An 18,278-nucleotide genomic window follows, 5' to 3' on the forward strand; every position below is an offset into this window, starting at 1 on the left:
GACCTTTAATAGAAGATCTTCTGACAGGCCCAGAAGATAGTTTTCCATAGTGATTTTCAGTTACTATCTCCTGGTAGACGATTCAGGTGTTCTCAAGAGAACACTAAACCAGTAATGTGCAGTTGCTTACACTACAAGCAATATTCAATAGGGGCCCAAGGGGCTGTGCAATATATTAACAATTATCTACAGTGAATTTATTATATTAATGCATAGGCTTCATTTTGTAAAAAAATGTTTTGTTTTTATAACGTTTAAAAATGAAATATCATAACTAGACCTTCCACTGAAAACAGTGATGTAGCAAATTCCGAGTATTGCATAGGTGGGTGTGTTTTCACCAAGTACGAGATGTTCTTGGATCAGCATTCTTGTTGATCCTGGAACAACATTCCAATCAAACAATCAGATTTGGTCAATAGTACATTACAGTCTGATGTATATCATAATACAGATGAAAATATCTGTGGTTATTTCTGTTTCATCAAGACCTGGCTTCGTTATGCTATTTGTACTACATTCTGTTCTGTTCTGTTCACATTGAATTTCGTCATGCTGTATAAAGCTTGAAAGTATCCATTTGATGAAAGGACTGCCTCCCAGTCACAAGCTAACTAAAGATCAATACTGTTCTCTAAAACATTAGGATGACAAATTAACAGCACCAGACTCAGACTCAGACTGCAGGCATTACAACATTGATATTAGTGTTTTCACTTTTTCAACATTTTTGTTTCAGGTGTTGAAGGAGGTGACTGTGAAGGCTCAAGCTGCTGAAAAGGTCAAAGTCGAAGTTCAGAAGGTCAAAGATAAAGCACAGGCCATAGTGGACAGCATCTCTGCAGACAAGGCTATCGCTGAAGAGAAGTTAGAGGCAGCAAGGCCTGCTCTGGAAGAGGCTGAGGCCGCACTGCAGGTCAGGAACAATATGAAACGATTACATGGCAGCATTGGAGAGGAGAGAAGGAGAGGAGTGTGATGTTCGTGGGGCATTGTGGTGCCTGCAGCTTCCGTGTAATTACATGCTGCCTGTGAGGGTGTAAAAATAGACTGTGTGATGGCAGGGTTGCTGTAGGGGTATCGTGGGCAGGGGTCTGACAGCAGCTACCTCTAACCAACCCCGCACACCCACTCGATCACATAACCACCCAAACACATGCCCCACCTCTTCCCTCCACCACCTGCCCACTGTGTTCCTCCCATTAATGTATCCATAATGCATCCCGTCATTCCTGGGACGTTTTTCCTGTTTTTATTTTTCTATGCACATTCCAGTATGTCTGCTTCAGATGAGGCAAATTTAAAATTTAGCTACATGCGTTTATTCTAGATTATACAGTAACTTATGAATGTAATATGTTAATATATACTATATTTATTTGCCATAAAATTCTTACAAGATATTTTATGAAGTTTAATAGTATTAATAATTTACAGAGACAGCCACATGTGAGAAACACTGTTATTTTTAGTTTCCCAAAGCCTTTAATAGTATACTTAAAGTAAAATTGAATGTTTGTATCAGAGTTATGTATTTCATGAAAAAGGAACGAGATACTGCATTATGGTGTTGACACTGTGGGAATACATTCAGTGTAACTGGTGTCTGAAACACATAGTGGATACAGTCAAATACAGAATGGCTATGGCAGAATTATGACTGTTTGCATTAGTTCCCTTTCAAGGGAACTCAACAATTTGTCAGGTTGTTGACGTTACAGGAACATTAGTACCCATTATGCGATACTGGATAAATGCTGCTATTTAATGCTAATAATTACCTAAACTCTAAAAAATGCTGAGTTAAAAACCGAACTTGGATTATTTGCCAACCCAGTGATGGGTAAATATTGGACAAAACACATGCTGGGTTATTTTGACCCAGCTGGTTGGGTTAAAAGTTTTTAGCATGCTAGGTTGTATTATTTGAGCCAACTATTTATCAAAAATTATTTTGTTGCTGCCTTTAAATGAGCTGGAAATTAAAAATCACACACAGAATAGGCAACAGAATATTTAAAAGATACATTTATTTATTATTAAGCAAGAACTCCATGGACAATTGAATTTATTTGAATGAATGCAGCATAGTTTACAATATTAGACATTTAAACTGAGATTAGAGAACATATTTAAACACCAAATGCAATTACAGTAAATTCAGTGTTATAATGAATGAAATGAGTTTATATTACACAAGTCAAAAGGCATTTCCATCATGTAAAACTATAGCTGCATTTAGCTAATGTTGAATTGAAATTGTTGATTGTCAAATTAAATGATCTGTCACAGCTTTTTTTATCCTTCACATTCTTATGTGATTGTGAAGCTCTTTAAAAGCAACCAAACAGAGTGCAGCCCTGCTCTCAACTGCCCACTCTCATCCTTACTTATCCTTACAGAAAAAAATAGTAAAAGTACTTTGAGAGGATCCAGCATGGAAAGGCAGCAGACAAAAAAGAATGGATCGCCTCTTGCGCTCAAACAATACCATGCTCTGCAATTACCCTTTCCTCATGGTCCACTAGCAAAGTATGCAAATGCACCTTATCTACACCATCACCTTAAATCTAAAGAAACTGGAAGGGGCAAACGAGAAAGCCCCTTTTTTCTTTGTCCACTGTCACTGTTTTTGCTGTGCATCACCTTAACACAAGGCACTGAAAGACTTTTAACACCAACTCACCAAGGGAGTTTGCTGCTCATATAAGCAGATTCCATAAGAAAGTGAGCCAACATATTCTTGTCTAGCTGCTACCCCCAGACTTAAGGACTGAAGGGGATAAATGAGAGAGTGGGTTGCAAATAGCATCCCTATGGTTGCTTATACTTAATTTAGTTCTAGCAAGGAATTTGCTGACACCTTCCTGCAATTACTTCCAAACTAATGTGCTTGAGGGATTGACAGAAAATGAAGAGAAAATCTTTAGAGGATCTGGATTACTTTTTTTTATTCAATCCATTGAGGTCGGAGATGAGAACTTTAACACATTGGAAAGTACAGTAAAAAATCCTTGTTGTGATTCTAATGAAAAAAACACAAAATGAACAAAAGACCCTTTAAGACGTTTTTCCATTTTTCCATTCCATGTTAAGGGGTGAAAAGAAGTTATAAATATGTAATATGAATATGTAAATATATGCTTACATTTTTTTCTCAGTAACAAAATGAACACAACGAAAATGACATAAGTGAGAAAACAGGTGTTAGGAAAGCAACTGATTACAGCAATATGCATATGTTTGCACAAGCTCTCCAATTCGACACTTGACTCCTGTCAAGTAAAGTCACACTGTAGCTCTATGTAGCTCTTTATATGCTATAATATATAGTTCTAAAGTGTTAAACATAAACAGACTAGAGAAGATTTTTATTGTAAAAGTCAGAGCTACAGAGCACACCTGCCTGTACTTGCCATAGCACATTTGCTAATATGTTTGAAATGGTTGAAATGTTATTAGGTATGACAGGTAATCACAACCCCACCCCCACCCCAACCTAATTTTTGGCACCAGCCATTCACACCTTATGTTTTGAAAAAGGCTCAAAAAAAAGAAAAATCTTATATCTTATAAATCTTAGTTTAATTATATATATATATATATATATATATATATATATATATATATATATATATATATATATATATATATATACTTTCCACTAAAATATTAATATTCATAATAATTAGCATTTTCATAATTTTCTTTATCAGATTTATTTGCCCGATATTACCTGCTCACCCCCTAATATTAAACATAATGCATGTCATCATTGTTTCCCATAAAGCATAATACATGCATCGGTGGCTGCACCATCCAGAGGCTGCATTTGAAGGCTGCATATGTCACTGAAAAATGTTGTGGTTACCTTAAATTGCCGTAAAAACTTTTTCTTAAAATCCTCCTCAGTGTTTATGTGACACCTGAGATAACTTTCTGGTGTTTCTATAGGTTGTTTTTACAAATCCTTTAAATACGACTCCGTCAGAGCGCATACTGCATTTGCGCCCCTATCAGCAGCAGAACATTTACATATTAATGTTTTATCTGCTTCACGATTCAGGGTTCCTGTAGCTCAGTTTGTAGAGTGACTCGTTATAAGATGAGATCTGATCATGTGATCACAGGTTTGAACCTAGAAAATGTATGTGTGTTATAAATCATCATTTTGCAAATTTTTTGTAATGGGTAGGTTTAGGTGTAGGGTTATCTGTGTGTCATTTGTACTATAATTTCTATTACTGTGAGATCAGTGTGAAAAGTCCACACATTACATTTAAACAAAACACGCATTTTGATTGGTAATGACAGTCGGACGTCATTTCATGACAACAGATGTAACATGACATTGTCTTTATATTTACACCCCTGGTAAAGGGTGCTTAACTTAAAAACGTAGGTTGCAATAATATAGATTGCAATAAGGTACTTGCACAAACCTTGCACATTTTTTTTTGTTGGAGGACAGGATCCTTTCACATCTGTCACCTCTGTTTTCTCGTTCCTATGTCTCGCTTTCAGTGTTTTATCACACCTCTCTTTACCACGTCACTTTTATCTACTCCCACTGACGTTCTTCTTTACTCTCTATATTGCCATATATAACCCATCCTCAGCTATTAACATCATATCATACCTTGCTGCACTATCCCACTCCTTCCCACTGGTCCCCAGGTTTATACATCTTTCTACTTTATTAAGATAAGACAAATCAATCACGTATTAAGCTTACAGTAAGTGTGCTAAACATTTTCAATCATGAACCTTAACAGCTGCCACTCGGATGCATAAGTTTTACAGAGAGTAGCTAGTTGGTATGTCAGAATGTTACCAAGATGTCTAATCCACTGTCACTTTATTTCTCTCTACATTTCTCTTCCTATTTATCTGTGAACAGACCATAAAGCCATCAGATATTGCCACGGTGCGAACACTGGGCAGACCGCCCCACCTCATCATGCGCATTATGGACTGTGTGTTATTGCTCTTCCAGAGGAGAGTGAACACTGTGAAAATGGATCCTGAGAAAAACTGCATCATGCCCTCCTGGCAGGAGTCACTCAAACTCATGACTGCTGGCAACTTCCTGGGCAGTCTACAGGTACACGCCTTAATATTAGCAGATGCCTAGACCATTCTTTGCATTTTTTCCTGTTGCATACAGTGAAGGAAGATAGATAGATAGATAGATAGATAGATAGATAGATAGATAGATAGATAGATAGATAGATAGATAGATAGATAGATATCAAGAGCATATATTTTCAAGAGCATAGTTCCATATATGTTCGATATAATGTACAGCAGTATTGTTTACTCCATCTTTTTTTTTGTCCTCCAGCAATTCCCAAAGACACCATCAATGAGGAAGTGGTGGAACTCCTCTCCCGTACTTTGACATGGCAGACTATAACATTGAAACAGCCAAAAGAGTGTGTGGCAATGTTGCAGGGCTTTGCTCTTGGACCAAAGCGATGGCTGCTTTCTTCTCTATCAATAAAGAAGTGCTCCCTTTGAAGGTCAGATCACTTTTTACATGATGCAACGGATTTCAAAAACTGTTAAATTGTCAAATCTATTAGTCTATGAAATGATATGAATATTTTATTATTCCTTACCTTTGGTATGATTTTGGGCATAATTATTTTATCACGTTTGTTGCATGATGCCTGAGATACGTGCTTTTTAAATACAACTTCCACATGAAATCCCAAATATAGATGTTTTTAGTTCATATTTGTTATAGTACAAGTATAAAAATTTTTTCTACATTTACAATTCTGTCGACTTCTGTCCCTGAAATATTTATCTTCTTTTGACTAGTAATAGCAAGTAAGAAATTATGGCCTTTAAATTTATGTTCAGATGTTCAAAAGCATAATTTAAGTATTTATTAAGCATAACTGGCACAAATTCACAAGTCAAATTCAAAATTCTGTGATCATAATGTGATCATAATGTATTAAAGTTTATATATACTTTTTCTTGAAGCATACTTATATATATTACTAAAATATATAAATTAATTAATTAAAAATGTTTGTCTAATTTAGATTGTAATGGGAAAGTTAACAGCCTGATCTCACAGAATTCTGTGTAACGACCAAGGACCCTTTACTTGAATCTATGGTGGCGTCCACAGAATCGCTGAAAATTCTGTGATGGGATCACAGAAGCGATACCAATATAAGTCAGTGACATGCATCAGCCATGGTCCATACAGAGATAATTTAGATAGATTCAAATATAACTGCATCAGAGTAAATTTTATATAGATGTATACTTTTTTGTAGCACATAACCCCCCCCTACTCTAAACCTACCCACTTCTTAACAATATAAAGCACACAGGCAAATATAAATGCAGTCACAGGTATTTATTGCAAAAAACTGACCATAAGCAGTATAAAAGCATTACAAACAAAAGTCATGTTGCATTCAAAATCCTTCTAAAGCCATGTAATGTCTTTATGTGAAGAAGAAAGTAAAACACAAAGTTTTAAATCAATAAAAATTATCCCGCTCCCTTAACACGCTAACATCTCATTCAAAAGATACTCCCATCATGAGACAATGTGAATCTATGTCACACCACCATTTTGAGAAGATTACCTCTGCTACAAATGCTGATGATTGGAGTTACTTTTGCAGTTCTCAATGCGGCTTGCTGTAACCTGCTGTTTAATCAACATTGTCTTTCTTTTTAATCCTCAGGCTAATCTGGCAGTGCAGGAGAACAGGCTGGCCATAGCTAATGTGGACCTCCAGAAAGCCCAGGCAGAACTAGATGCTAAGCAAGCAGAGCTGGATGTAGTTCAAGCTGAGTATGAGAAGGCTATGATGGAAAAACAGGTAAACAACTGTGTTAGATTATAGCAGGGTGTTCAATCCAGCTTCTGAAGGGCCACTGTATTGCAGAGTTTGGCCTAAATAAACACACCGTGTCTTTAGAATTACTAGAAACTTCTAGACAGGTGTATTGAGGAAGGCTGACACTAAACTCTGCAGAACATTCGCTCTACAGTAGCAAGATTGGACACATTAGGTCAAATCTGTACCATCATCATGACACAAATTATATATATATTTTTTAAAAGGGTTTGATTAGTAGCCTTACATTAAACCAGACAAATCACTGACAAAATGTTTGCTATTTATCTAATTTGCCTTAAATTCCAGCAGTAGCCCAAAGACAATTAACCCAGATTTTCCACTTTTCTAATTATTCTGTAAAAAAAATCATCTGCCATTTAGTGCCTGAAGTAAATACCCAATCACTAATTTGCATTTTTGCATAAAATTGTATGTAATGACAAATTTTGTAAACAAACCTAAACCATCTTGCAGATGAATCATTCAGGCTTGTACTAAGTGTGCCTCTACCAAATTAATACAGATCTTATAAATGGTTCGAAGCAAACATCGGTGTTCCCATTCACAATGTATAATGAGCATTGCTCATTGATAATTGTGTGATTAGCACAATTGACTGACTAATCCTTTAGCGTTGATTTACGTCAGGCCTAATCACATGTTCCTAAGAGAACAGATGTTGACTTTACCAATGATCGAAATAAAATATGAATTGACTGGAAAGAAGTGGGCAAATCTGCACTGAAGGTATATATGTATATATTTAGATTTATTTATACTTCATAGAAAATCTCCATATTTCCTGACAGATACCACACCTGTCTATTAAATAATAAGGCAATGTGAATTTTGTTAGGTTGCTTTAAATGGCATTGAAATTCTAATACTCTCAAGCAGTAAATGTGAACAAACACAGCTGCACAGTGCACAGTGACAGAATAATTTTTTTCTTACCTTCTCTCCTTTTTTCCTCAGACTTTACTGGAGGATGCAGAAAGGTGTCGACACAAGATGCAAACCGCGTCTAGTTTGATCAGTGGGCTGGCAGGAGAGAAGGAGCGCTGGACACAGCTGAGTAAAGAGTTTGCTGCTCAGACTAAACGACTAGTTGGTATGTGTTTACATGAAACCTTCAGACAATATTATTTTCACACTATTTGGTTGACTTTTTTGCAAGTAATCAGTCCCAGATATGCCTTTTAACCAAAAATCAAATTACAGACATTTTGATAATGAAATTTCATATACGTATCACTATTTTTATATAAACTGCAAAGCCAATACTGTATCAGGAGTGCTTATTAGCAGTATTTATATTAGTAGCAGGCACCCAATTAGCTTAGTATTCGATATATATTGTATTATGAAAAGTGATGTCAAATCATAGGATTTAGTGATTAAATCATAGAAGTGATTAAACAATACAATATTCACCTAGTAGATGATAAAACCGGCAAAAAAGATTCCAACCTGAGCTATATGTAGGAACCAGCATTGTTGTAGGAACTACCCAGAACTCTGTAGAGCATGCCTCCATATTGTACCATCTGTGGTGCTAATATGAATGATACCTTAAATCTTTCGACATTGCTATTTTTATCAGTAATCAACTACTATAGCAACTACCTAGATCACCCTAGCAACAATGTGCTAAAACCATATAAAACCATAAAACCATATAGCATATATCATTTGATCCTTTTTTTTATCTTAATCTAATTTTACATTTCCCATGCTTAGGTGACGTGCTCCTGGCCACAGCCTTCCTGTCATACTCTGGACCTTTTAATCAAGAATTTCGCAACCTCCTCCTCACTGATTGGCAGAAAGAAATGAAGTCCCGTCTGATTCCTTTTAGGACTAATCTGAATCTCACTGAAATGTTAATTGATGCTCCTACGGTAAGTGAATGGAACCTACAGGGGCTTCCCAATGATGACCTGTCCATCCAGAATGGAATTATTGTTACAAAGGCTGCCAGGTTTCCCCTGCTGATTGACCCCCAAACCCAGGGAAAGATCTGGATCAAGAACAAAGAGTCCAAGAATGAGCTTCAGGTGACCACTTAATAGGAATATGATTTGCACAATGTGGTTCAATACATAATTTGTACATGTCGCAGTGTTGAAGAAGGGATTTTACATGTTAAGTTACTCATTATTGTACGCAGCCTGTAACTAAAGCAAAGCTATACCAGTTTAAAAAGTAATTAGCTATAATAAAAACTAAAATATAAAAATGTGTTACATTAAACCACCAGTAAATCATGAAAACATGTTATGTGTTGTTATATGTTAATTCCAAAAGAAGCTTGTTACTGAAATTGATAAAAAGCTACATTGTTTTTAAAATACATTTTATATATTTTCTATATGTAAAGATCCAATCATTGGATGCAATGGTCTATATTCTTGTGATTTATGTTAAAATATAATATGTTTATGCACAGCTTGCACTGAAACTTGGTTTCTTTAAAAGTGTGACCTCAAATCACTTAGACCTCAAGTAATAGACTTCTTCAGTAGCAGACCTTGAGCTCTGTGAGTAATCGGGTATTTTTGTTTTCACAGATCACCTCATTGAATCACAAATACTTCAGAAACCATCTAGAGGACAGTTTATCTCTTGGGCGTCCTCTGCTCATTGAAGATGTTGGGGAAGAACTAGATCCTGCCCTGGACAATGTCCTAGAGAAGAACTTCATCAAGACTGGGTTCACATATAAGGTATTTGTAGCCACTTGCATTTTTAATGGCAAAAAAACCCCAAAAAACTATGACTTTCCTAAATTTGTGGCTTATTAATAGTGAGTATGGTAGTTGCAAATTTAGATATGGGGTATGATTAAGGGATCTAAACTGCTTTCATATAAAATAAGATATTAATAGATACCTATGTAAGTACTAATACATATCCAAAATGCTAGTAATATCCACGATAAGCAACTAGTTAATAGTAAGAATAAAGCAAACACCCCTATATATATACTGATGTCACATGGCCTGTTTTACCAGTGTGTTTACTATGTTTCTGGATCTGGGATAATTTAAAAATACAACTTGTATTTCTTTCTATGGATAGTTAGATGGCTCTCTGATTTAATCAAAATATATTAATTTGTGTTCAAGATGAACGAAAGTCTTACGGGTTTGGAACAAAATATTTGGAACAAAATTATATTCCTTGAGGAAATAGACAGTATTATTAAAAGTAGCATCATTGTCCTCAGCAGTTCCAGTAATTTCATAAAGAGAACAAATCCTTAATTTTCATTGAACACATGCTAGGAACTGAACAAGATTGCTTTGTATAATTAGAAAATACTGTGCATTTGGTACAGAATGTCTGCTCCTTCTCATTATTTTTTTGAAGTTAAATTATATAACTGTCACATCTCTGGACTCTGTGTTTATGTTTTGTTTCATGCCATGTGCTCCTGTGCCCTACCTTCCCTCTGTGTTAATTATGTTATTGTCATCAGCTGTGTCTCGTCAATTACCCTGTGTATTTAAGTCCTGTGTTTTGAGTTCTGTTTGTCCGAGCGTCAAGGTCCCTACCCAATGTCCCTACCTGTGTTTATCCTGCCTGCCTGCCTGCCTGCCTGCCTGCCTGCCTGCCTGCCTGCCTGCCTGTTCGACCTGCCTGCCATTATATCTTTATTTTGACATTTTAAGATTAAATCCATTTAAGTTTATTCTAAGCCTCGTGTCCTTCGTCCCGCGAAAGCGCAACCGTGACAGAACGCTCGGACCTACAAAGTGTAAATAGCGGCGTATTTTCCCCCTTATTTTTTGTTTTTTTGCCATGTTTGCCCAGTTTAAAGACCCAAACTTCCTCATCCGCCTGCTGGAGCAGGGGGATTGCTCTCTCGAGGACTATACAGAACTATTCCTCGAACTGGCCAACGACTCCCGCTACCCGGACTGCTCTCTGCTCGAAATCTATTTCCGCGGACTTAACACCTCCAGCCAAGCGCAGCTGTCCGGGAGCGGTCCTCGAGAGAGCCTCGCCGCGTACGTCGAGTGGGTGCTGGTGTCGTGCAAATCGTCAATGATGGTTGCGCCTGAGGACAACGACACCAGCCCCACTCCAGATCCAGAGCCCAACTCATCCCTTCACCGCAAGGTCGAGCCCCAGCCTGAGCCCACCGCTGACACGGGGGCGGAGTCGAGCGCGACCACGGACCCATCGCCAGAGAGAGCGACAGAGTCGTGGAGCGTAACAGGACCCGAGCCGTATACGTCAGACCAGGTGCGCGAGCCAGCAACGGAGTTCACCGCGATGGAGTCAGTCGTCTGCAGGGAGAGCGCGGAGTGGAGCTCCGCCCACTGCACATCGGCTGAGGATGAGCTGATCATCCACCTGGGGCTGCTGGATCTGCAAAGGGAGCTGGATGATGTAGACTTGGACTTGGACTTAGACTGGGCACCTCCCCTGTATCCTGAGTTCCTGTTCCCGTTCAGCTACCCCGTAAGCCCGCTGGTTCCGCCCAGCCTTCCCGTAAGCCCGCTGGTTCCGCCCAGCCTTCCCGTAAGCCCGCTGGTTCCGCCCAGCCTTCCCGTTAGCTCGCTGGTTCCGCCCAGCCTTCCCGTTAGCTCGCTGGTTCCGCCCAGCCTTCCCGTTAGCTCGCTGGTTCCGCCCAGCCGTCCCGTTAGCTCGCTGGTTCCGCCCAGCCGTCCCGTTCCAGTGCCCGCGCCACGTGCGCTCTGTCCCGTTCCAGTGCCCGCGCCACGTGCGCTCTGTCCCGTTCCAGTGCCCGCGCCCGCGGCGCTCTGTCCCGTTCAGTGCCCGCGCCACGCGTGCGCTTCTGTCCCGTTCAGTGCCCGCGCCACGCGTGCGCTCTGTCCCGTTCAGTGCCCGCGCCCGTGCGCTCTGTCCCGTTCCAGTGCCCGCGCCACGTGCGCTCTGTCCCGTTCCAGTGCCCGCGCCACGTGCGCGCCTGTCCCGCTTCCAGTGCCCGCGCCACGTGCGCTCTGTCCCGTTCCAGTGCCCGCGCCACGTGCGCTCTGTCCCGTTCCAGTGCCCGCGCCACGTGCGCTCTGTCCTGTTCCAGTGGCCGCGCCACGCGGCGCTCTGTCCCGTTCCAGTGCCCGCGCCCCGTGCGCTCCGTCCCGTTCCAGTGCCCGCGCCCCGTGCGCTCCGTCCAGTGCCGCCTCAAGTTTTCCCACTTTCCCACCCATGCCACACCACGTCGATGGATCCCAGCAGCCCCTGCGCTCATCCTCAGCAAACCATCTGGAGCTCGCCACGGGTCTGCCGGTCTCCATCGCCATCGAGGTTGGAGGATCCCTCGCCTCACCGTCCTGCCTCCGAGACCCAGACTCCTCCTCGACTCGTGACCCGCCGGCTCCCCTGGGCTCCTAGCTCCCTCCTCTCCACCGTGGTCCGTCAGTCCACCAGCTCCACCAGGCTCCATCGTCCCTCCGGCTCCGCCTTGGTCTGTCGTCGACCATCCGTCGCCTCGGGATTCCTCTCCTCCGGCTTCGCCTCGTCCCTCCATCCCACCGGCTCTGTCAGGCTCCTCCTTCCCTCCGGCTTCACCTCAGTCCTCAGTCGCTCTGGCTCCGCCGCGTCCTTCCCGTCCCCCGTCTCCGTGTCAGTCGCCGAAGCCTGCGGCGTCGCCTTGGACCTCCAGCGCCTCGACGTCACCCTGGCTCTTCGGCTCTCCGTCTCCACCTCAGTCTCCTCCTCCACCTGCTCCGCCGCCGTCGGTTGGCCCCATGGAGTCGATGGCTGCTCCTCCTCCATGGCTCCTCCCTCCGTCTGCTCCACCTTGGACCACCATAGCTGGGCTCTGGATCTCCTCCTGCTCCGGACTCCTCCTGTCTCCTTCCTGGCTCCTCCCTCCATCTACACCTCCTTGGACCCTTCTGCCTTCTGCCTGCCCCATCCTGGCGATCCGTCCTCCACCAGAACCTCCTCCCAAGACCCGGTATCCCCAAATCCTAGTCATCTTGGTTTTTGTTTGTTTTGTTTGTTACCCTTTAGGTGCGAGGACGCACCTTCCGGGAGGGGGGGGTAATGTCACATCTCTGGACTCTGTGTTTGTGTTTTTGTTTCATGCCATGTGCTCCTGTGCCCTACCTTCCCTCTGTGTTAATTATGTTATTGTCATCAGCTGTGTCTCACAATTACCCTGTGTATTTAAGTCCTGTGTTTTGAGTTCTGTTTGTCCGAGCGTCAAGGTCCCTACCCAATGTCCCTACCTGTGTTTATCCTGCCTGCCTGCCTGCCTGCCTGTTCGACCGACCTGCCTGCCTGCCTGCCTGCCTGTCTGTATATCTTTTATTTTACCATTCTGGAATTAAACCCTTTATTTTCATTGAATCTCGTTGTGTGCTCTCGTGCTTACCACACAACCGTGACAATAACAAATTAGTTATGACTGTATTCAACGTTGTTGTTCAACAATGTCTCCATCATTATGCTTCTTGGAAAGATATTCATAATGTACAAAATCATAGACAAGTAGGACACAGCAAGTAATCTGAAAGAGCAGTTGTTTTACATAAGCTTAAAATTAAAATCCTGAAAAAGAATGTACGGATCCTCTGTGCTGTTCCATTTCTTGACGACACCAGCTGCTCGAGCTTGTTTACTGCTAGTGCAGGACACGATTGTGAGTGACAGTCATGATCTTTTAGGCATCTTTCCTTGATCTCATTATCAAATTTCCAGTCGCTCTAAAAATGTGACGCTGTTCACCATCTCACATGGCAGCTGCTTCACACGCTCAAAAAAAAGTGGAAATAGCAAGAACCGGAAAAAGCTCTGACAGGTTTAACTAGTCGGCTCTATTAATACAAAGGTGCGAACACCTGATCACACATTATATATAGCAGAGTCTGGACGGAAGACATTGATGTTGTTTTATCATTGTCAAACCACTGCATAATAATCAAACCATAGCCCTGTGCATTCTATTTCTGTTAATTGGCACAGAAATAAAATTAGTTACTCCCTGTTGAGATAATGGGCATGATTTTAAACAACTTCACCAACACCTTTATGTCAGGAAGGTCATTAACACAGCTCTATTTAGTAACTTCTCTCTAAGGCTCTTTTAATATTTAAATCTTTGTTACTCTCAAAAAGCATCTTGGGATATGGAACTCTAGTGTGCACTCTAGTGTGTCATTACTCTTCAAATACTTCATGTTTTTACATTGATGTCAGAGCAGCTCTTCAAAATCCTTTTAAATCTTAAATCTCTGACTCATTCTTGTCATCAGGTGAAAGTAGGTGATAAAGAAGTGGATGTAATGAAGGGTTTCCGTCTTTATGTGACCACCAAGCTGCCCAACCCAGCATACACTCCTGAGATCAGTGCACGGACATCCATTATCGACTTCACCGTTACTATGAGGGGCCTGGAAGATCAGCTACTGGGAAGAGTTATTCTCACTGAGAAGCAGGTATGGTTCCTTTGTGTGTTACAAAATGGACATAATAAAGATCTGAAATGTGTGTTAGGGGGCTATTTTAAACTTTGCTGGACTTTAAAATAGCAATTAGGTGATTCAACCATAAGTCTTTCCTGAAAGGCAGGTAAGTGGCCACTACTAGCCAAAGTAGATTACCACTCACCTCTTGAGCATCATTCAGTCTTCTGCTGAAATGGCCAGTGGGTGTTGTTTTTTTTCTTTTATAAATAGGCTGTTTTTCTTTTTCAAATTTGTAAATCACTTTAGTTAATTGTAGCGTAAATTTAGAGAAAAGCTTGACATGCAGTGTGAAGTCATTCTTTAGAAAAGGCTATTTAAAGCTTTTGGTGGTGCATTCAAAGATATGCTTTTTTCACGTATACTTTTGTGTTCCTGATAAATGTCCCTATGCTCCTACATGGAAAAAAAAAGAAAATCTCAGATCTTCTATGGCACAGGCAAAGCAAGTGAGATGTAGTAAGTGCTTCTGTCATTTTTAGGGTCACTGGACAAAGAGCGTTAATTTGTACTCTTTGTACACTGAGAGACTACTAACATTTAACATAGTCGTGGAGACTCAAGGGTTTTATCTAACAACTCCTCAGCCCTGCTAAAATGATTCCATGTAAAATACTGTTTTAAAAAGTACTGTAATGCATTTATTTGAACTAAATTTAGCATACTACAAGTATATTCAACCAGAGGTGCACATTACTTGATACATACTATAAAGCAAATCTCAACTGTTTGTTTGTCATATCGACAAATCAACAAATTTATCAAATTTAAACAATATTATTGCCATTTTATATAGAAATAACTCCATATATTATTGCATATAATTATATTTCATACTAAGAGTAGTAAAAATCCATTAACATTTACTGAGATAACCCAACACTTAATGAAACTTTATTTGCCATACTACTTTTGCACAATACACATTTCTTAATATTAGGGCTTTAAATGTCACTTTTGATGAGAATTGAACAATCTGTACAATATATACAATACTGCTAGATTGTCGGAAAAAGTAATGTATTGTTCAGCTCTAATCTGCCAAATAAAGCATTAAGGTTAGGTTATGAGATATTTGTCATGGTGCTGTGTAGGAAGAAACACACAAAGATGAAAGTTCACAATAAACAGTCTTTTACTACTCCACACAGAGATAATCTTGCACAGAAAGGTATCACACACACTTAGATGTACACACACATATGTAGTATAGACAAGACCAAACTAAGAAACAGTGAAAAGGACGCAACTTATGATAATTAAAAGACACACCAGAACATAATGACAATAAAACTTGAGACAGAAACTAGGTCACACAGTACATGGAGAATGAACACAAACACAAAATGTCCATGGGTGTGACACTATTATTATTAATCTTAAAAAATATATTGCTCATAGTTAGTTCATTTAACTATGCTTTGATTAATGTTGGACCTAATTATAAAGTGTTGCTAATATAATAAAAAAACCAAAAAAACATGATTTACTCTAAAGCTAAATTTTACATCGTATTGTTTGATTTATTTATTTATTTAAATGTTTTATGGGGCTTGACATAGAGTATAAAGTATGTGCATAGCACCTCAAATTGGAGCCCACAGGTATGTCAAGCTTAAGAAGGAACTAAATCAAAGCTACAGGTATCTTGAAGTACTGCACATTGTTATGGAGAATCACTGTCATCTCAGCTCATTTCAGCCTAGCACAGCCAGATGGGCTTTGATAGTGCCTGCAGATTTCCAGGTAGAGAAAATTATAGTGACATTCAGAACATATTCACTCCTGGACATTGATTTGTCAGTAAGGAATAAGGGCCTGAAACCCATATCACCTCTTTACACTCAGCCTAATAAGAGTACAGATTGCAGCCTAGCACCGATCTGAATTATAATAGCTCCATGGCCTCTCCTGAGGCTAGTTAGTCATCTCTGCCTGATGGGGGCCTGAAAAGGAACGACTGAACAGCCAAAAAAGCATTTGACTGGTAATGGTAGGATTGTGAAAGCTAACAAAGCAAAATTGACTGTATACTTTACTGTCATACTATTCTGAAGGTAGAAAATTAGGCACTTAACTCAGGTCTCAGACTCATGGTTCAGCTCCTTGTCACTGGGCTGTTATCTCAACATTTTTTTGTCAAAGGTTTAAACTGCATTTTTAAAATATGTAAGTCATTGACTTGTCATGTACATGTACGTCATGTGTGTGTCTACCAGAGAACATTCCCACTCAAGTACTTTTTACAGAAGACTTGTGTGTTCATGTGCATGTGTGTGTGTGTGTAGAGCAGAAACAGGAAATGGCTTTTGACTTTATATGTTTTGAGTTGTATTAAAATGATTTTTATAAAATATAGTTTACAAAATCATTTTAACATTCTATTACAAATATTACATTTAAAGTGTTAATAAATAATACATCTTAATCATGTGAATGTTTTATTATTATTAAAAAAATTACATTAATTTAATAAATAAAGCCTCATTAATTAGGCCATCTCAAAATATGCAGAACAGAGTCATTTACTATTGAAAGTTATTACTACTGCATGATCATATTTAAATTTTTAGAATAAAGATAACAATAACAACTAATATTACATTATACTATCACTACTGTGATTTTGTGCTGCGCTCAAAAATATCAGTATGAATAAAAAAGTAGATCAGGGCTGTATAGCCCCAAAAGAACAATTTAGACACGTTAATGTTATTATACATTGTACATGACATTCTGTCCATTAAATGATTTTAATGTGTTTGTCTATTATGGTTACACAGCAAGTGACATAAAACAGGCAATTTAATTAAAATGTATATGCCAATTAATAACTAAATTATAAAGTTAGGGTTGTGTAGCGAGAAATTACTGTGCAATGTGTCTGGATTTGTCAGGAACTGGAGAAGGAGCGGACTGACCTGTTGGAGGATGTGACGGCCAATAAACGTAAAATGAAGGAACTGGAGGATAATTTACTTTTTAGGTTGACTAGCACGCAGGGCTCCCTGGTGGATGACGAGCCTCATCACAGTGCTGGGAAACACGAAACGCACTGCAGAAGAGGTCACACAGAAACTCCAGATCGCGGCTGAGACTGAAATCCAGATCAATGCGGCCCGTGAGGAATATAGACCCGTGGGTGCTTAGAGCTTGTCTACTGACCTTTTAATCAACCATTGTTGTTTCTGATATTCTTTACAACACCCTCTCCCTTTTTAAGCAAGCAACAATTAAAGATGTAAAATGTACTGTAGTTTATTGATTTTATTCTCTTTTTATTAATTGAGCAAACGCTGTGGTAAACAGAATCTTTTATTGAATATTTAATGTCACACTTGAGTCATCCTGATATTACGGTATCCAGATGCAGTGAAATATATCCTGTAGATATGTGTGCACCTCCTGGCAAACTTAAAAACGTCTTGAAAGCCTCTTCACAATTGTATGGTTTTAATTGGTCACAAAAGACTGAAAGCAGCTAAACTTAAAATGAATTGTTCTTCCCAAGATTCTTCAGTAATGTCTATCACTGAAAGTCATGTATAAACAGTGGAACCATTCCACCTTAGATACTTTTCCTACCAACCCCCATCATGCTATCAGTCATAGAGACCACGCCATCTGTTTAAAGACCTACACAATTTTTCCAGTCAAACCCCTTCTGTGTGATCCAGGCTATAGAAACACATCTGTTATCACAACCAAAATGTTGGTTGATTCATCAATTTGAATAGCAAACGAGTGACTTGCGTGCACTCTGTCTAAAATTGCTATTGTCCTTGCTCATCTCAATCATTTTTTAGCAACATTGTAATGGAAGTTTGGATTTGTATAGCAGCCCTGCCACAAAGTACCTAGCATGAACGACCAATCAGAATCAAGTATTTCAGAGAACTGAGCAGTAAGAGACTCAAAAGAGTTTGAAAAACTCTGGTTAAATCTTTAATCTTGCAGTCAG

The 18,278-nt window shown here is 39.6% G+C and overlaps 1 pseudogene; it reads left to right on the plus strand.

Annotated features, from left to right (window-relative positions):
- LOC122360817 overlaps positions 1–18,278 on the plus strand; it is a 92,216-nt pseudogene that overhangs the window by 59,916 nt on the left and 14,022 nt on the right.

The sequence above is a fragment of the Puntigrus tetrazona genome, chromosome 16 (genome assembly GCF_018831695.1).
Source record: "Puntigrus tetrazona isolate hp1 chromosome 16, ASM1883169v1, whole genome shotgun sequence".
NCBI classification, from domain to species: domain Eukaryota; kingdom Metazoa; phylum Chordata; class Actinopteri; order Cypriniformes; family Cyprinidae; genus Puntigrus; species Puntigrus tetrazona.